Source organism: Choloepus didactylus, chromosome 7 (assembly GCF_015220235.1).
Source record: "Choloepus didactylus isolate mChoDid1 chromosome 7, mChoDid1.pri, whole genome shotgun sequence".
Lineage (NCBI taxonomy): Eukaryota > Metazoa > Chordata > Mammalia > Pilosa > Megalonychidae > Choloepus > Choloepus didactylus.
The window spans coordinates 136953901-136975577 of NC_051313.1; the positions used below are offsets into that span (position 1 = coordinate 136953901).

The 21677-nt window shown below is 39.4% G+C and overlaps 1 protein-coding gene across 4 annotated transcripts in view; it reads left to right on the top strand.

The window, feature by feature from the left end:
* ATXN1 (ataxin 1) overlaps positions 1–21677 on the top strand; it is a 508626-nt gene that overhangs the window by 283734 nt on the left and 203215 nt on the right. For all 4 annotated transcript variants that reach the window (XM_037844369.1, XM_037844370.1, XM_037844372.1 and 1 more), the window contains one exon: positions 20976–21036. The gene's annotated coding sequence lies outside the window, so the exon portion shown is untranslated. The remainder of the gene's footprint in view (positions 1–20975; positions 21037–21677) is intronic.

The window sequence follows — 21677 nt, forward strand, 5'->3', positions numbered from 1 at the left end:
AGATGCCCTCATGTTCTCATTCAGTCCAAATGATTCCTAGATGTGGAGGCCCTTAAATTTTTTTTCTTAAACTTTTTATTTTGAAATAACTTCAAACTTACAGGACAATTGTAAAAATAATATAAAACCTATACAGAGAACTCCCACATGTCCTCTCTCTCATACCCAGATCCACCTAGTTTAACATTTTGCCACGTGTTGTATCATTCTGTCTATGCATTTATCCATCAGTCAGTCTATCTCTCAGTCTATCTTTTTATCTATCAGTTTTGTAAACGTTTGAGAGTAGGTTGTATACATCATGCTCCTTGAATACATAACACTTCTGGGTACATTTCCTAAGAATAAGGACATTCACTTATTGTTTTACTTTCCTAGGCTGCTCAAGCAAATGCCATAAAATGGGTTGGATCAAACAATGGGAAGTTATTAGCTCACAGTTTTGAGGCTACAAGGAAGTCCAGATCAAGGTATCATCAAGTGATGCTTTCTTCCTGGAGACTTGCGTTCTGGGGCCGGCTGCCAGCGAATCTTGGTCCTGGGCTCCTCTGCCACCTGGCAAAGCACATGGCGGCCCCTCCTGGTCTCGTCTCTTCTGGTTCCCTTGATGTTCAACTTCTGGTTGCTCACTTTGTGGCTTTCTCTCTTATATCTGAATTTCATTCTGTTTAAAAAGGACTCCAGTAATAGGATTAAGACCCATCCTGATTGAAGTGGGCAACACTGTAACTGAAGTCACCTCATCAGAAGGTCCTTCTTATAATAGGTTCACACCCGCAGGAATGGATTAAGTTTAAGACATGTTTTTTGTGGGGTAGATACAGCTCCAAGCCATCACACTTATGTAACTACCTTAAGTACAGTTATCAAGTTCAAGAACTTAACATTGATAGAAAGTTTTCAGTCTGTATTCCACTTTCATCATATATCTCAATAATGTCCTTTTGGAGGCCTCAAATTTTAACTGATTTTCTGGAATTCTCAATCCAGGTCACCGTTCCTCAGCTGTATCCCATGAACCAGCCTCACAAAAATGATTAGCCTGGACCTCCTTGGGATATTTTGGTGTAAACAGATCACTGAAAATTTCCCAGATAGGAGCAAGGACATCTTCTTGCTTGCCTAGATAGTGTACTACATCAAAAGGTTAGGGAACATTTATTTGGTACCCTGATGTAATGCAGACATGAATGCACAGAAACTTGCACTCTGGAAAACTCCACCTGGTATTGAGAAATTTGCGCTTGTCTGCTTTGTGGAGGAAGTTCAAGGTAGATGCTTACAGAAACAAGCCAGCCACGTTGCTTTTGTTTTAAAGGATACTGTATCATATTGTCATCTAACTTTTCACTAAGGAAAAATATAACATCTTCTCAGGAAAAGGAGTAAGCAGAGATTCTGTTTTATTTTTTCCCAGCATAATAATATTCTAGACCAGGACTTGACAAACTATGACCCATGGGCAAAATACCCCCCACCTGTTTTTGTAAATAAAGCTTTATCGGAACACAGCCATGCCCATTTGTTTACATGCTGTCTCTGCAGCTGCTTTTACCCTGCCAAGGCAGAGTTGAATAGTTGTGACAGAGACCATCAAACCCACAAGAGCCTAAACCACTTCTATAGCCTTTTACAGGGAAAGCTTGACAACCCCTGGCTGTTCGAGACATTTAAGATGGATCATTTTTTTAAAAAATTCAGTTTTATTGAGATATATTCACATACCATATAATCATCCATGATGTATAATCAGCTGTTCCCAGTACCATCATATAGTTGTGCAATTTCACCACAATCGATTTTTGAACATTTTCCTTATACCAAAAAGAATAAAGATGAGAATAAAAACTGAAAGTAAAAAAGAACACCCAAATCATTTCACCCCACCCGCCATCCCACCCTATTTTTCATTTAGTTTTTGTCCCCATTTTTCTACTCATCCATCCATATACTGGATAAAGGGAATGTGATCCACAAGATTTTCACAATCATACTGTCACCCCTTGTAAGCTACATAGTTTTTACAATCATCTTTAAGGCTACTGGTTTGCAGTTCAGCAGTTTCAGGTATTTCCTTCTAGCTATTCCAATACACTAAAACCTAAAAAGGGATATCTATATAGTGCATAAGAATGCCCTCCAGAGTGACCTCTCAACTCCATTTGAAATCTCTCAGCCACCGAAACTTTATTTTGTTTCATTTCACTTCTCCCTTTTGATCAGAAGATTTTCTCAGTCCCACGATGCTGGGTCCAAACTCATCCCCGGGAGTCATATCCTGCGTTGCCAGGGAAATTTACACCCCTGGGAGTCATGTCCCATGTAGGGGGAGGGCAATGTGTTCACCTGCTGAGTTGGCTCAGCTAGACAGAGAGGGCCACAGCTAAGCAACAAAGAGGTTCTCTGAGGGAGACTCTTAGGCACAATTATAAGTAGGCTTAGCCTCTCCTTTGCAGTAACAAGCCTCATAAGGGCAATTCCCAGGATCAAGAGCTTGGCATACCAAATTGTCAGTCCTCAGTGTTTGTGAGAAGATCAGCAATAACACAGGTAGGAACGTCCAGCATTTCTGCATTTTTCCCCAGCTCAGGAGGGATCATTTTTAAAGCCATATATGTAATGTAGTGATGTTGACTGCCATCTATCCACTCTGTGCTCGAGCACTTTGAAAACTATACAGCACCACATACATATGGATATTATTGCTTTTAAGCCTCTACTAAACTCCACGTTTGCCTTCGTTAATTTGATTGTGGCAGGTAACGTTTGCATCCTTAGCATCTTCTAGTGCTGAAACATTTGTAACATAGGCAGCACTGTGTAAAGTCATGTACAGTATCTAACTCCTACCTTTTCCCTGTGATATTTGCTCTTTATACTAAACTTTGGTGAATTCGCTCTGATCTTTAGCTGCAATGAGAGGGGTTATAGTAGATGAATGTGGCCCTAAAGTGTTAAGATCAGAAGACTTGCTGTGTTTCACCCTAAAAATAGCATCCTCTTTCTCTTATATGCACCCAACACACACACACACTGATACCCCCTTACAGACACACCCAGGAGCTCATAAAGCCAGGAGTAGCATCTACCTATAGATGTTCTCCTTAGACTGAGCGGTGGGGTAGTCATTTTTTTTTTTTTTAATCTTCATTTTATTGAGATATATTCACATACCACGCAGTCATACAAAACAAATCGTACTTTCGATTGTTTACAGTACCATTACATAGTGGTACATTCATCACCTAAATCAATCCCTGACACCTTCATTAGCACACACACAAAAATAACAAGAATAATAATTAGAGTGAAAAAGAGCAATTGAAGTAAAAAAGAACACTGGGTACCTTTGTCTGTTTGTTTCCTTCCCCTATTTTTCTACTCATCCATCCATAAACTAGACAAAGTGGAGTGTGGTCCTTATGGCTTTCCCAATCCCATTGTCACCCCTCATAAGCTACATTTTTATACAACTGTCTTCAAGATTCATGGGTTCTGGGTTGTAGTTTGATAGTTTCAGGTAGTCCACCACCAGCTACCCCAATTCTTTAGAACCTAAAAAGGGTTGTCTAAAGTGTGCATAAGAGTGCCCACCAGAGTGACCTCTCGGCTCCTTTTGAATCTCTCTGCCACTGAAGCTTATTTCATTTCCTTTCACATCCCCCTTTTGGTCAAGAAGATGTTCTCCGTCCCACGATGCCAGGTCTACATTCCTCCCCGGGAGTCATATTCCACGTTGCCAGGGAGATTCACTCCCCTGGGTGTCTGATCCCACGTAGGGGGGAGGGCAGTGATTTCACCTTTCAAGTTGGCTTAGCTAGAGAGACAGGGCCACATCTGAGCAACAAAGAGGCATTCGGGAGGAGGCTCTTAGGCACAACCATAGGGAGGCCTAGCCTCTCCTTTGCAGCAACCGTCTTCCCAAGGGTAAAACCTGTGGTAGATGGCTCAACCCATCAAACCACCAGTCCCCTATGTCTGTGGTCATGTTAGCAACCATGGAGGTGGGGTAGGCGAAATACCCCTGCATTCTCCACAGGCTCCTCAAGGGGGCACTACATCTTTTTTTTTTCCTTGTTTTTCTTTTTTTTTTTTTTTTTAACTTTCCCTTCTTTTTTAAATCAACTGTATGAAAAAAAAAGTTAAAAAGAAAACAAACATACAATAAAAGAACATTTCAAAGAGACCATAACAAGGGAGTAAGAAAAAGACAACTAACCTAAGATAACTGCTTAACTTCCAACATGTTCCTACTTTACCCCAAGAAAGTTACCTAATATAGCAACATTTCTGTGAACTTGCTCCTACTATATCCATCAGAAATTAACAGACCATAGTCATTCCTGGGCATCCCCAGAACATTAAATAGCTTATCTGTTCTTCTTGGATTATTGTTCCCCCTTCCTTAATTGCTCTCTATTGCTAGTTCCCTTACATTCTACATTATAAACCATTTGTTTTACATTTTTCAAAGTTCACATTAGTGGTAGCATATAATATTTCTCTTTTTGTGCCTGGCTTATTTCGCTCAGCATTATGTCTTCAAGGTTCATCCATGTTGTCATATGTTTCACGAGATCGTTCCTTCTTACCGTCACGTAGTATTCCATCGTGTGTATATACCACATTTTATTTATCCACTCATCTGTTGAAGGACATTTGGGTTGTTTCCATCTCTTGGCAATTGTGAATAATGCTGCTATGAACATTGGCGTGCAGATATCTGTTCGTGTCACTGCTTTCCGATCTTCCGGGTATATACCGAGAAGTGGCAATCGCTGGATCGAATGGTAACTCTATATCTAGTTCTCTAACGAACTGCCAGACTGACTTCCAGAGTGGCTGAACCATTATACAGTCCCACCAACAATGAATAAGAGTTCCAATTTCTCCACATCCCCTCCAGCATTTGTAGTTTCCTGTTTGTTTAATGGCAGCCATTCTAACCGGTGTTCGATGGTATCTCATTGTGGTCTTAATTTGCATCTCTCTAATAGCTAGTGAAGCTGAACATTTTTTCATGTGTTTCTTGGCCATTTGTATTTCCTCTTCAGAGAACTGTCTTTTCATATCTTTTGCCCATTTTATAATTGGGCTGTCTGTACTATTGTCATTGAGTTGTAGGATTTCTTTGTATATGCAAGATATCAGTCTTTTGTCAGATACATGGTTTCCAAATATTTTTTCCCATTGAGTTGGCTGCCTCTTTACCTTTTTGAGAAATTCCTTTGAGGTGCAGAAACTTCTAAGCTTGAGGAGTTCCCATTAATCTATTTTCTCTTTTGTTGCTTGTACTTTGGGTGTAAAGTCTAGGAAGTGGCCGCCTAATACAAGGACTTGAAGATGTTTTCCTACATTATTTCTAGGAGTTTTATGGTACTTTCTTTTATATTGAGATCTTTGGTCCATTTTGAGTTAATTTTTGTGTAGGGGGTGAGGTAGGGGTCTTCTTTCTTTCTTTTGGATATGGATATCCAACTCTCCCAGCCCCATTTGTTGAAAAGACCATTATGACTCAGTTCAGTGACTTTGGGGGCCTTATCAAAGATCAGTCAGGCCATAGATCTGAGGGTCTAGTCTCCGAATTCTCAATTCGATTCCATTGATCTATATGTCTATCTTTGTGCCAGTACCATGCTGTTTTGGCAACTGTGGCTTTATAAGCTTCAAAGTCAGGGAGTGTAAGTCCTCCCACTTCGTTTTTCTTTTTTAGAGTGTCTTTAGCAATTCGTAGGCATCTTCCCTTTCCAAATAAATTTGATAACTAGCTTTTCCAAGTCTGCAAAGTAGGTTGTTGGAATTTTGATTGGGATTGCATTGAATCTGTAGATGAGTTTGGGTAGAATTGACATCTTAATGACATTTAGTCTTCCTATCCATGAACATGGAATATTTTTCCATCTTTTAAGGTCCCCTTCTATTTCTTTTAGTAGAGTTATGTAGTTTTCTTTGTATAGGTCTTTTACATCTTTGGTTAAGTTTATTCCTAGGTACTTGATTTTTTTAGTTGCTATTGAAAATGGTATCTTTTTCTTGAGTGTCTCTTCAGTTTGTTCATTTCTAGCATATAGAAACATTACTGACTTATGTGCATTAACCTTGTATCCCGCTACTTTGCTAAATTTTATTAGCTCTAGTAGCTGTATCAGTCGATTTCTCAGGGTTTTCTAGATATAAGATCATATCATCTGCAAACAATGACAGTTTTACTTCTTCTTTTCCAATTTGGATGCCTTTTATTTCTTTGTCTTGCCGGATTGCCCTGGCTAGCACTTCCAGTACAATGTTGAATAACAGTGGTGACAGCGGGCATCCTTGTCTTGTTCCTGATCTTAGAGGGAAGGCTTTCAGTCTTACCATTGAGTACTATGCTGGTTGTCGGTTTTTCATATATGCTCTTTATCATGTTGAGGAAGTTTCCTTCAATTCCTACCTTTTGAAGTGTTTTTATCAAAAAGGGATGTTGGATTTTGTCAAATGCTTTTTCAGCATCTATTGAGATGATCAATTGATTTTTCCCTTTTGACTTGTTAATGTGTTGTAATACATTGCTTGATTTTCTTATGTTGAACCATCCTTGCATGTCTGGAATAAACCCCACTTGGTCATGGTGTATGATTTTTTTAATGTGTCTTTGGATTCGATTTGCAAGTATTTTGTTGAGGATTTTTGCATCTATATTCATTAGGGAGATTGGCCGGTAGTTTTCCTTTTTTGTAGCATCTTTGCCTGGTTTTGGTATTAGATTGATGTTAGCGTCATAAAATGAGTTAGGTAGTGTTCCATTCTCTTCAATGTTTTGAAAGAGTTTGAGTAAGATTGGTGTCAGTTCTTTCTGGAAAGTTTGGTAGAATTCCCCTGTGAAGCCATCTGGCCCTGGGAATTTATTTATGGGAAGATTTTTGATGACTGATTGGATCTCTTTGCTTGTGATGGGTTGGTTGAGGTCTTCTGTTTCTTCTCTGGTCAGTCTAGGTTGTTCATATGTTTCCAGGAAATTGTCCATTTCCTCTACATTATCGAGTTTGTTGCCATACAGTTGTTCATAGTATCCTCTTATAATTTTTTTAATTTCTTCAGGATCTGCAGTTATGTCACCATTTGCATTCATTATTTTCTTTATATGGGTCTTCTCTCTTTTTGATTTTGTCAGTCTAGCTAGGGGCTTGTCAATCTTGTTGATCTTCTCAAAGAACCAACTTTTGGTGATATTTATCCTCTCTATTGTTTTTTTGTTGTCTATGTCATTTATTTCTGCTTTAATCCTTGTTATTTCTTTTCTTGTACTTGGTTTAGGATTGGTTTGCTGTTCATTTTCTAGCTTCTTCAGTTGATCTATTAGTTCTCTGATTTTGGCTCTTTCTTCCTTTTTAATATATGCGTTTAGTGCTATAAATTTCCCCCTTAGCACTGCTTTTGCTGCATCCCATAGGTTTTGGTATGTTGTGTTCTCATTTTCATTCGTCTCTATATATTTAGCAATTTCTCTTGCTATTTATTCTTTAACCCACTGATTGTTTAGGAGTGTGTTGTTTAACCTCCAGGTATTTGTGAATTTTCTAAGTCTCTGATGGTTATTGACTTCTAATTGTATTCCATTGTGGTCAGAGAATGTGCTTTGAATAATTTCAATCTTTTTAAATTTATTGAGGCTTGTTTTATGTCCCAGCATATGATCTATTCTGGAGAAAGTTCCATGAGCACTAGAAAAGTATGTGTATCCTGGTGATTTGGGATGTAATGTCCTGTATATGTCTGTTAAATCTAATTCATTTATCAGATTGTTTAGGTTTTCAATTGGTCTTCTGTCTGGTTGATCTATCTATAGGAGAGAGTGATGTGTTGAAGTCTCCCACAATTATTGTGGAAACATCAATTGCTTCCTTTAGTTTTGCCAGTGTTTCTCTCATGTATTTTGTGGCACCTTGATTGGGTGCATAGACATTTACGATTGTTATTTCTTCTTGCTGAATTGCCCCTTTTATTAGTATGTAGTGGCCTTCCTTGTCTCTCAAAACATCCCTGCATTTAGTCTATTTTATCTGAGATTAATATTGCTACACCTGCTTTCTTTTGCTGTAGCTTGCATGAAATATTTTTTTCCATCCTTTCACTTACAGTTTCTTTGTGTCCCTGTGTCTAAGATGAGTCTCTTGTATGCAACATATTGATGGTTCATTTTTTTTTATCCATTCTGCGAATCTATATGTTTTAATTCAGGAGTTTAATCCATTTACATTCAACGTTATAACCGTGAAGGCATTTCTTGAATCAGCCATCTTATCCTTTGGTTTATGTTTGTCATATATAGTTTTCCCCTCTCTCTATTAATATCCTTTATTGTACTCATACTGAATCTCTTTAGTACTGAACCTTTCTCCAAGTCTCTCTGCCCTTTCTTTGTTTCTTTGTCTGTAGGGCTCCCTTTAGTATGTCCAGTCGGGCAGGTCTCTTGTTAGCAAATTCTCTCAGCATTTGTTTGTGAAAAATTTAAGCTCTCCCTCAGATTTGTAGGAGAGCTTTGCTGGATAAAGTATTCTTGGTTGGAAATTTTTCTCACTCAGAATTTTAAATATATCGTGCCACTGCGTTCTTGCCTCCATGGTGGCTGCTGAGTAGTCACTACTTAGTCTTATGCTGTTTCCTTTGTATGTGGTGAATTGCTTTTCTCTTGCTGCTTTCAGAACTTGCTCCTTCTCTTCCGTGTTTGACAGTGTGATCAGAATATGTCTCGGAGTGGGTTTATTTGGATTTATTCTATTTGGAATTCGCTGGGCATTTATGATTTGTGTATTTATGTTGTTTAGAAGATTTGGGAAGTTTTCCCCAACAATTTCTTTGACTACTCTTCCTAGACGTTTACCGTTTTCTCCCCCTTCTGGAACACCAATGAGTCTTATATTTGGACGTTTTATATTATCTATCATATTCCTGAGGTCCGTTTCAATTTTTTCAATTTTTTTCCCCATTCTTTCTTTTATGCTTTCATTTTCCATTCTGTCATCTTCGAGGTCACTGATTCATTGTTCATCTTCCTCTAGTCTTGTACTATGAGTATCCAGAATCTTTTTAATTTGTTCAACAGTTACTTTAATTTCCATAAGATCATCTATTTTTTTATTTAGTCTTGCAATGTCTTCTTTATGCTCTTCTAGGGTCTTCTTGATATCCTTTGTATCCCGTACTATGGTCTCATTGTTCATCTTTAGTTCTTTGAGTAGCTGCTCTAGGTGCTGTGTCTCTTCTGTTCTTTTGATTTGGGTGCTTGGGCTTGGGTTATCGATATCGTCTGGTTTTTTCATATGCTTTATAATTTTCCATTGTTTTTGGCCTCTTGGCATTTGCTTAACTTGATAGGGTTCTTTTAGGATTTGTAGACCAATTGAAGTCCTTATCTCTAATTTATCAGATCTACAGCTTCGTGGAGTACACTTTCTCTAAGTAACCAGCAGGTGGCGTCCACAAGCCACCTGTTCTCCACAAGCCAGTTCTCCCCTGCTTAGCCTTTTTGGTGAGTGGGGGAGTGAGTCTTGTGGGGTCCAATTGGTGTACCAAGCTTGCGTGTGTAGTTGGTGTTGCCTGCCCTGTATATGGGGCATGTTTTTTGGGCAGTCAGGGAGGGGGGGGTGGCTCTAACAATCAAATCTCCCTGGTGATCCTAGAGTTTTAAAGCTGCTGCAATAGTCTAATCCTTCAGTTCAGTCCTGCCACAGTTTGTCTCTGCCACTGACCCACAAGTCCTTGGTATTGGCGTATGGCTCTTGAGACTTGCAAGTGTGCCCCTTTTCCAGGCCGTGCACCCCGGGTCCTCTGTTGAGGGATGACTGTGCTATGTCCCAGGTGAGTGCCGTCCCCCCAGGGCAGTTCTGGGCTGCTGGGCTGTGTAGGGAGGCTCCCAGTCTGCTGAAATGATGGCTGAATGGGGCTTTGTTAATTCACACTGCTCTACCTTCCCAACTCTGGGACAGTCAGCTGAGGTTGCAGGGAAGGCTAATGTCCACGCCCAGTTTTGTGGTGTGTGCCTGTTATTTGAAGCACTTCTGTCACACTGCGTTGTCTGGGGCAGTTCTGGGCTATGGGGCTGGCGATGGGCAGGAGTGTTTCCTGTCCACCAGGATGATGGCTGTGAGCGGACACCCCCCTTTTCTTGAGAAGCTGTGGTGTTTAGTGAATTTTCTCAGCCACTGGATTATTGCGTTTTGTCTCAGAGCTCTCCTAGTTCTGCTCTTGACTTGACCTGCCCAAATTGCAAGTCTTTGAAGCTTTCTGTATTGGGCTTCTTAGAGTAATTGTTTTAGAAAAAGAAAAAAGGATTAAAAAATAAAATAAAATAAAGGGCCCTCCTCAGAGATCTAATGGGTTATTGAAATGCTAAGAGACAAAGCAACCAGGGCCATTAAGGAAAGGTCCACAGGGCAGAGAGATCAGCTTTTCTTCGGGATTTGCATATGCGCCTCAGGGCCTGAGCTCGGGCCTGAGCTCTGCCCTTCCCCTTTCTATGTTCACCAGAACTCCAAAAATCCTCCGCTTTTATTTTGGAGTTTTTCGTGTTGTTTTTTTTTCTATGCCTGTCTCCTCTCTGCTGGGCTGACTGCTCTCAGATTCTCTGGTGTCTGGTCTCAGTCTATCTATGGTTGGAGTTTGGATCAGCAGAATGAGTTTCCGATAAGGGCTGCCACTGCAGTTCTCCCTTCTCCTTCCCGGAGCTGACAGCTCCTCCTCCCACGGGACTGAGCCTGGCAGGGAGGGGCGCGGGTCCCCTGGCCGCAAAAACTTACAGATTTCGCTGATCTCAGCAGTTCCATGTTTTCATGAGTGTTGTATGAAGTATGCCCAAAGTCAGATTGCTCTGTGGTGTCCAGTCCACGCAGTTCCTGGCTTTCTACCTACTTTCCTGGAGGTGTAACTAAAACATACAGCTCACCAGTCTGCCATCTTGCCCCGCCTCCGGGGTGGTCATTTTGTATATTCCAAATAGGATTCTGCCAGTGGATGACTCTGGTGACATGTAACCTTTTTCTGAAGATATGATATTTATCTAAAGGCAAAATGGACTCTTTCTCCCCTTTTTTTGTGCTCCCACTGCCCCAATTGTAATCTGCTAGTGCAATAATTGACATTGGGATTTTTAAATTGATTGTAATAGTGCTGGTACATTGAAAATTTTGTAGCCCTTTTCTTTTACTTTTTTTAAATTCAGTTTTATTATTATATATTCACACACTGTACAGTCATCCAAAGTGTACAATCAGTTGCCCACAGTACCAACACATAGTCATGCATTCATCACCACAATCAATTCTTGAACATTTTCACTACTGCAAAAAAAAAAGTATATGAATAAGGATAAAAATTAAAGTAAAAACACTCAGAGCATCCCACCCCCCATCCCTCCGTATTATTCATTTACTTTTTGTCTTTATTTTCTTACTCATCTGTTAATACACTGGATAAGGGGGGTGTGTTCCAGTTTGCTAATGCTGCTGTTATGCAAAAAAAAAAAAAACAAAAAAGAAGAAATGGATTGGCTTTTATAAAGGGGTTTTATTTGGTTACAAATTTACAGTTTGAAGGCCATAAAAGTGTCCAAACTAAGGCATCAAAAAAAGAGGATACCTTCACTGAAGAATGGCCGATGGCATCTGGAACACCTTTGTCTGCTGGGAAGGCACGTGGCTGGTGTCTGCTGTTCCTTTGCTCCCAGGTTGTGTTTCAAATTGGCTTTCTCCAAAATGTCTTTGGGCTTGTCTCTCTTAGCTTCTCTGGAGCAAACTCTGGGCTAGCATCTCCAAATGTCTCCAAACATCTCTTAAGCATCAGCTCCCAAGCATCTCTCCAAAAGTCTCTTTCAGCTGCTCTGATCTTCTTTTGTTTGTGAGCTCTTTTATAGAACTCCAGTGGTTTAAATAAGACCCATCCTGAATGGGTAGGGTCCATATCTTCATGGAAATAATTTAATCAAAGGTCTTGCCCACAGTTGATTGAGTCACATCTCCATGGAAACACTCAAACAAAAGATTAACGTCTGCCCTCACAAGATTGCATTAAAGAATATGGCTTTTTGGGGGACATAATATATCCAAACCAGCAAGAGGTGAGCCACAAGGTTTTCACAATCACTCGGTCACACTGTGTAAGCTATATAGTTACATAATCATCTTCCAGAATCAAGGCTGTTGGGTTGCAGTTCAACAGATTCAGATATTTCCTTCTAGCTATTCCAATACACTAGAAACTACAAAGAGATATCTATATAATGCATAAGAATAACCTCCAAAATGTCCTCTCAACTCTATTTGAAATTTCTCAGCCACTGAAACTTTATTTTGTTTCATTTCTTCTCTTCTCCTCTTTTGGTCAAGAAGATTTTCTTAATCCCTAAAGCCAGGGCTAGGCTCATTCCCGGGAATCATGGCTCGTGTTGACAGGGAGATTTACACCCCTGTGAGTCATGTCCCACGTAGTGGAGAGGGCAGTGAGTTTACCTGCCAAGTGGGCTTAGACAGACAGGCCATATCTGAGCAACAAAAGAGGTTCTCTGGGAGTGACCAGAATTTCCTGTATTTTATATTTACAGTCATCTTCCCAATTTATAGATGCATTTTGGAATTCAGATATTCCCCTTGGAGGTATTAATTATTTCTCCAACTTGGGTCATTCATTCACTATGTGAGAATGCCTTTTTATCTATGATTCAATTAGAATTCATTCATTTATTCATTCAACAGGCATATCTTGAATGTCTACTATAAATGCCAGGCACTGGGTGAGGTGTTGGGAATACAGGTATAATTAATAGGAAACCCATGCTCTCAGAGCTAGTTTGCAATTTATTGGGGGAGATATGTACTGACAAATTTTACAATGGACTATGAAAAGTGCTCCTTGTAGGGAGATATATATTTTGATATATATAGCAGCATTAAGTCTCAGGACTTTAGGAATTTACTTTAATCTTTAAATAGAGTTAGAATGCAGAGACATTTATCAGATGTAGATATTACTTATTTACTCTGAAGTAATAAATGGAAAAAGTTGAATGAAATAAAATGTGCCTGTTCTAATGGATGGCCCCCAACAAGACCAGTCTTCTTCTCGTACCATGATCATTCCTGCATATTCTCTGCATTTGGGTTATTAACATTTATGTATAGGTCAGATGGGAGTGTGCTCTAACTGCCATGCTTTGATAACTAAAGTAAAATTCTGATGGAGATCATTTAGGATTGTCTCTATACTGTTGATTGCATACATGTGGCTCATAATCAGAATGATGCAAAGTAATTGTTAGACCAGCTTGCCAAGGCTACATTTTGTGTCACTGCAACTGTCAGCACTTTGATCCGGCTGTTCTGCCTGAATAGTGTTTGCTGTGCTTGCCTGGCATCTGTTGGATGGCTAAACCACAGCTCTCCACGGAGCATCATGGATAACTTTTGTTCTAGTATCCTGACTTGCTACCCACCCCCACCCCCAAAAAAAATCACCTGAAAAAGAAGTATCTGCTTATTTTGTGAAAGCCAGTGCTTGTTTGTGTTTGACAGAATGCTTATGTATTGGGGTTTTTCTATATATATAAAAAATTGAAGTGGATATCGTCAGTATGCTCATCTCTTTCCTATTTGGCTGTGGAACATAAAGAAACCTAGCTTTGAATTCTTCCTTTGTCACTTCCTGGTCATGTGACTTTGGATAAGTTACATTTCTTGAGCCTTGTTTTCCTCATCTATATGATAGGGCTAATAGCACCTATTTCACAGAAATTTTGTTAGGATAAGAGATAATAGATAAAAAAAATGTTGTTGGCATAAATTAGCCATTCAGTAAATGGTAGTAGGTAATATTAGAGAATTAAATGCTTAGGATGATGCAATAAAATGGCAAGATAAAATTTTCAAAATCAGTAGTCCAAAAATATAGGTGTGGAGAGGAGGGGCAAGATGGCAGCATAGAGAGGAGTGGAATTCAGTTAGTCCCCTGGAGCAACTAATAAACAACCAGGAAAACTAGTAAATAATCTGGAATAACTGGTGGGGGACAACCGTAACTGACCACACATCGTACACCAAGCTAGACTGGGTGGAATGGCTGAGATTGCAGCATAAAATCTGTGAGTAAAAACTGTGGAACCACGCTAGGAGCCCCCTCCCCCATGGCAGGCTGAGCTGCAAACCTCGCTGTGGGAGAAACCAGCAGTCTTGGAGCAAGCGAATATAGTTCAGCACAGCTCCTACTGGGGTTTTAATTAACAAAAGTGAACTGCTGAATACAAGCTACAAACATAGACATATACCTAACAAACAGGCAGAGGCTTTTAGTCATGACTGACCTTAAAGAGCCAGAAAATGCCTGTGTCCCAGGAAGGGAGCCCAGAAGACCATTGGCCTATCTCTGGCCAATGGGCGAAACTGGGGGGCCATGGACTGGCTCTGAAAAGGGGCTTTCGTTCCCTTTTTCTCTCTTTCAACCTGAGTGGCTCAGTGTTTACAGTGCTCTGACCAAGACAGAGGTGGAGATAACAAAGTCAGAGAGACAAAGGAGCAATTCCAATGCAGAAGATAACTCCCTAGGGGGTGTGTCTTCCCAAAGAGGAAGGAGATGGGGCCCAGCTCTAGTGCCAGCCTTCCCTTCAGAACTCAGACCCCAGAACCTAGGGGAAAACAGCCAAAACAGAAACTAAAGGGGCCACACCTCCTTACACCAGTCAGGAGTGACAGGCTGACAGGCACCACCTGCTGGGCAGGTTAGGAAAAGCAAAGAGGCTAGAGATCTCACAGGAAAGTTTGTCAATCTTCTAAGATACACCCTCAGGGAAACTTGAAAGTGAATATGACCCCATTCTGAGACCTGAACCTGTTCTGGTCTGGGAAAATCTGATTGGGATAACCAAGGAAACCAGATTCCTGGACAACAGAAAACTATAAACTACACTAGGAAAAACGAAGATATGACCCAAAGGAAGAAACTTACACATCAATTAAGATACAGTTGAGTTATTGTTTCACTTTAATGAAACAATCAAAAATTTTCAAAGAAATATGCTAAATCAAATAAAAAACCAAATCAATGAGTTCAGGGGAGATATGGCAAAAGAGATGAAGAATATAAAGAAAACACTAGGTGAACATAAAGTAGAAATCGAAAGTTTGAAAAACAACTGACAGAATCTATGGAAATGAAAGGCACAACACAAGAGATGAAAAACACAATGGAGACATACAACAGCAGATCTCAAGAGCCAGAAGAAAACATTCAGAAACTGGAGAGCAGGACACCTGAAATTCTACACATAAAAGAACAAATAGGGAAAAGAATGGAAAAATATAAGCAATGGCTCAGGGAATTGAATGACAACATGAAGTGCATGAATGTATGTGTCATGGGTGTCCCAGAAGGAGAAGAGAAGGGAAAAGGGGCAGAAGCAATAATAGAGAAAATAATCAATGAAAATTTCCCATCTTTTATGAAAGACATAAAATTACAGATCCAAGAGGAGCAGCATACCCCAAACAGAATAGATCTGAATGGACCAACGCCAAGACACTTAATAATCAGATTATCAAACTTCAAATACAAAGGGAGGATTTTGAAAGCAGCAAGAGAAAAGTGATCCATCACATACAAAGAAAGCTTGATAAGACTATGTGTGGATTTCTCAGTAGAGCCATGGAAACAAGAAGGAAGTGGTGTGATATATTTAAGATACTGAAAGAGAAAAGCCGCCAACCAAGAATCCTATATCCGGCAAAACTGTCCTCAAATATGAGGGAGAGCTTAAAATATTCTCTGACAAACAGACAATGAGAGAGTTTGTGAACAAGATACCTGCTCTACAGGAAACACTAAAGGGAGCACTACAGACAGATGGGAAAAGACAGGGCTGAGAGGATTGGAACACAGTTTTGGGTGATGGTAGCACAGCAATGTAGGTACGCTGAACAAAGATGACTGTGAGTAAGGTTGAAAGAGGAAGGTTAGGAGCATGTGGGACATCAGAAGGAAAGAGGAAAGATAAAGACTGGGACTCTATAACTCAGTGAAAACTAGAGTGCTCAATTATTGTGATAAAATGTACAAATATATTTTTACATGAGGGAGAACAAATGAATGTCAACCTTGCAAGGTGTTAAAAATCGGATGGTATTGGGGAAAAATAAAATCAGTGCATACTAGAGACTATAGTTAACAGCAACACTGTATTATGCTTCCTTTAATGTAACAAAGGCAATATACCAAAGCTGAATGCCTATGCAAGGGGGATTTAAGGGAGGCATATGGAACTCTTGGCATTAGTGATGTTGTCTGACTCTTCTATTGTACTTTAGTTTAATTCTATCTCTCCTTTTGTTGTCTTTTAGCTGTTATTTTTTTCTTTCTTTTTTCTTTTGTCTCTTTATCTTCTTTGACTCTTCCTCTTTCTTTGTGGAAGAAATGGAGACATCCTTATATAAATAGTGGTGATGGTGGTGAATGCATAAATACGTGATTATACAGGGAACCATCAATGGTTTACTTAGGACGGTATGTATGGTGGGTGAACAAAACTGTCTTTAAAAAAAAACAGGTTGATGAAGAAATCTTGAGGGCATTATATTGAGTGAAATAAGTCAGACACATAAGGACAAATATTGTATGGTCTCACTTATATGAACTAATTATAATATGTAAACTCATAGTCATGAAATATAAGATCAGGATATAGAATGAGGCTAAAGGATGGGGAGTGATTGCTTATTATGAGCAGAATGTTTAGCTATGTTGAACTTAAGTGTTTGGAAATGGACAGAGGTGATGGTAGTATATGTTATTGTGAGAATAACTAACAGTGCTGAATGGTGTGTGAATGTGGTGGAAAGGGGAAGCTTAGAGTCACGTATGTTACCAGAAGGAAAGTTGGAGGTTAAAAGATGGGAATGTATAAAACAGTGAATCGTGCAGTGGACAATGTCCATGATTAACTGTACAAATGTTAGAAATCTCTTTCATGTACTAGAACAAATGTATGACAGTATAACTAGAAGTTAATAATAGTTCATAATAGGAAAAAATATACCTATTGCAAACTCTGTACTAGAGTTAGTAGTATTTTAACATTCTTCAACAGTAACAAATGTACTATACCAATACTATCAGTCAGTAATGGAGTGGGGGTAGTTAGGAGTATGGGAGGATTTGAATTTTCTTTTTTGTCTTTATTTCTTTTCTGGAGTATTGAAAATGTTCTAAAAATTGAAAAAAAAATTAATTGGATGATTGTATGGTATGTGAACAATAAAATTAAATTTAAAAATATATATACATGTGGAATATCGAGTATCAGCATAGTTTTCTGTCTAGGTCCTATTTATTAGACACACAGTTGGATGAAGATGTTAGCATCTCAACCATAATTTTCTGTCACTGGGTCTGCTATACAAAATGTGTTGTGGGCCATCCCATGTAAACCATCAAAGGATATGAAGGTTCTTTGAAAGCAAATTCAAGAATATGTATAATTTGCCTTGACTGCCTAAAAGAAATATGATGTAGCATTCTATACAGCGTGATCATCTGCTTCTCTCTCATGAAGTGACTACAAGAGAAAGAGCTGGGTAAAGCAAGGACCCTGTCCACAGAAGAAATTCATTGTTAGATCTGCAGACAACTCACTGACTCCTGAGTTGTACCATCAAAAGAAATTTGTTAAAAGTAGCTCAGTCCATATTCCATGATATAGTAATGTTCTGGCTCCTCCCTAGCATGAATTTTAGAACAAAGGCTCTGTCTGCTTCCACCCAGTGCTAAAATTTAAGATCTGTGTTCTTATTGCCTAATATTGATTCTCTTTATTTCACATGGTCGAAATAGAATACTAGAAGTCTTTTTTAGGAGCTGACCCCAACCACAAATTGGCACTCTCTCTAAAAATTGCTTAAGGTGGACCAAGGATGAGAAATTTAGGAGAAATGTATTGTAAGGTAGCAGACAATGGGATTATCATCTACCATTTGTTATGGAGTTCTTTTCACAAATCAAACTCTGTGCTTCTCAAAGTAGTTTCTCCACTTTTGATCTCTCCAGGATTTCCCTGCCAGCATCTGATTTGGCATTTCTTTGCTGCCACAGTTATGTCATGTCTTTCTCTCTCTCGGCTTCTCCCTGCCAGTCTCCCAAGTCCTGGCTGCTTGTAGGAAAGGATTAGCTGCATTTATAGTTGGAGGAAGACTTATGCCTTCACTCTTGGATGATGATGGGGATACTCTCACTTCCCCAGCCCTCTCCCTATAGGGGTATTTTCCTGAAATGTTGCTCATCACTGTTATAGGTCTAACATAGTTTTCTCAACAAAGGGCAAAGATGTGTCACGTAACTCAGACAAACTGCATCACATGTTTTACCAAATTCAACCATTCTCTTTGAAAAAGGAAATTAGATTAGAAAGATTGGGACTGCACGCACATTCCAACTTTTGATTTCTTCTAAATATGGTAAATCTCAATTTTTTTTAAGGTATTGACATTCAAATAATGTGGTTATCTTTTCTAGGGTCACTCAAGAGTCTTATTTTCGGTTTGCCTTCTTCTATGTTATTAAGTAACTCTACCATGATTGAACTGAAAACAGAGACACTTCTTTGGCTTCAGACTTACGGTTGCATATATGAGATAGGCGTTCCTATCTACCGTTAGTCCTGGTCATTAAAATTTTGTCCCCTTTCAGTATAATGGATGCCTGCTAAATATTGTGATGTGTGATATCATTTCCTGTGGCATATGTGTTAGTTTATATTCTTTTTGGCTACACCCTCTGAAACCAAAACAATTTTTTTGCTGTTAAGGCATATATTTATGCAATTTATACAATTTGCCTTTCTCAATCTGGACAAAAATATAGAAGAAAAAGAATCATATGCTTATAGTTATCCAGCATTTAACTAGCACAACATGTAATCATTTCTCCCAAATGTGGGGAACTTTAGTAGGGTCCATAAATTCAACAAATATATATTTGGTGGTTCATTCTTTCAAAGCAATGCTTTGGAAGTCCTCAAAAATTATGATGTAGATACACTTATTGATGTTAAAAGGGGCTTGCAATAGAATGAGTTTTTAAAAATCAGGTTACAAAACAATATGAATACTGTTATGTTATAAATAAATTATGTATATGTATATACATATATCTGTCTAAGTATGTGTCTAATATACTTTGTATATTTCTGCATAATAGAGAGCCTGGAGGCACATACACCAAAACTTTGTGATTATTAGTGAGATTTTGACAATTTGTATTATTTTTTTTTCCCTTATCTATATTCTCAGATTGCTCTACAGTAAACAGTTTTATTCTCTTCTCATTTGTCTCATCTAATTTTTAGGGATTGGAAAAAGAGAATATAATACAGGTATTCATATTTTGATTCAATTAATTAAATTATAATTATAAAATCTCTCTCTTCTGTCTCTTCACTATTGGTTATAGGTATATAAACTTGTTGTGCCAGTTGGTAATAAAGCTACCTTTTCTTTTTATTCTCTCTTAGTACATGCCAGGCAGTGTACTAAAACTTGAAAACATTACATGAAACAGGTATTTTTCTTGCCCTTATGCAAATGAAGAAGCGTTCCAAGAGTTGAAATAACATGGATCATGAGGCTAAATGTGTGACCGAGCTGAGAGTCAGACACGGCTCTGACTCTGAAGTCAGCTTTTGTGGTCTTTCTAATTCTTACTGTAGATGTCCTGTTTGCTGTTAGGATGAAAAGGCTGATTTGCATGAGTGGATTAGAAAGTGTTTCTTTAGAACCAAGAGGGTCCTCATGGGTTTTACCAGTGCATGCCCTCTTTAGTCGTTTGCATTGCTTTCTCCTTGGTCAGACTGTAAACCTCTCAAGAGCCAGAATGTCCTCTTTCTGAGTCTTAGTAGCCTCCATGCCCTCACCTTCCGTGGGACAGTCTGACAGGATGATAGTAGGTGTCATCTGAACACTGTGGACTTCTCTCCCTGACTGGCGAAGCACCTTTCAGATTCCGAGAAACCAAGTCGGGGAAATTCCTCCAGGCTGTTGGGACCTGCTGAGGAGGAGACCCTTCATTCTCTCCATGCCACAAGCCACCTTAGGTCCTTTTAGGGAAAGTGGCACCTTCTTCACGGCTCTTAGAATTAATCCCAGATGCTCTGGGATCATGCAAAGTTTGCAAACTGAATCTAGACAGGCTTCGCCTGACATCTCCCATATCTGCAAAGGAGTCTTTAAAACAATCTTTGGAAATAATTAAAAGGTTTTTTGGTTTTTTTTTTGGTTTTTAATTGGGTCTTGAACTTAGCTCCTTATGTGGTGTAGATTAAACAGTCTGGCTGTCACTCTCTTATCTGCCTCTGTTCTTGAGGCTTCCTCTGATCAACTTCTCGTCGTCTCATTTCTTTCCCACGCTTGATTTGGCCACTGGGTATCTCAGTCACAGTGGCTTCATCCTGGGATTATTTGCTCCCCCTGATTCATGGGCTCCAGCCCTCTCTGCCTCTCCACATTCTCATAGTAGCCTGATTACGGAGATGGTGGGGTCAGTGACTTCTGAGAAGGATGGAGCTGTGAATGTTCCATTTTGGGAAAGGCAAAGTGCTGTAATGAGGTACTCTGGTGGTTTATTAAGGTGTCTTCAGATCAGCCCCATAGTGGGGTGCAGAAGAGGAGATTGTAAAGGAGCCTCCAAAAAATTATTTCCTAGACACCACAGTGCACCTCACTTGTCAAAAGGATTACACATCTAGTGATAAATGAATCATGCGACTGCTTTTTTACACATTGATTGTTCAGCACTCAATTTTTAAAATTCATTTAGTCAGTCAAACGAATATACATCCATCCATTCTTCAGCCATTTATTGTGCCAAAGTGCTAGAGGCTGAATTTCTTATAAACTTTATGCCTGCATACCTGTGCTGATTTATAAAATGGACTTCATGTCATTTTTTAAAATCTTTTTCTTTTTCAGTGTTCCAAAGAAATTAGACCATTTTCCTGGTGAGGAGAAATCAGCCTGCTGTTTTCGTCGGGTGAGTGATCCTTTTCATCCCTTAGTGGATCTTTACCCACATCAAAATTGTATCCAACTCTTTGATCCTCCAAGAAAAAGTGTTTGACAGAATGCCTTTCCTGTCAAGGGAAGCTTCTAGAAGTTTTCTCCCACTTGGAGCCACGATATACTTTCCGTTCTTCCACTCTTGTCATCGTCGGTTCATTCAAAGAGGAAGGCTTTCCCTTTAGGTTTCTATACCACTCGTTTTGCGGCTCATGTTTTGCCTTTTACAAGTTGCTATCATCACTGCCATTACCTTGTCCAGCTGTGGAGAGGATGAAACAGGAAGTTCTTTCCTTCAATGACTGATGCTCAGAAACCCCGCAGTGGATCAAGGGAATGAGTCTGTTTTGTTGATGTGACAGCACTGCCTTGTGAACGTCACGAGAGCATAATGGAATGCAAGATTCCGATAGTCCCTTACAGCTCCCTGGCAGTGCCCCTTACCTATAGACGAGGCAGCTGAATCCCAGAAGGTGTGAGGTCACCTGTTTGGGATTTCACAGGCAGTAGCAGAGCCTGGATTATAAGTGAGGCATTTGAGTCCCAGCTGTGTGGTCTTCACACTGCACAGCTGTCTTCTGCATCCACAGATACTTTCTGAAGATAGGGAATTAT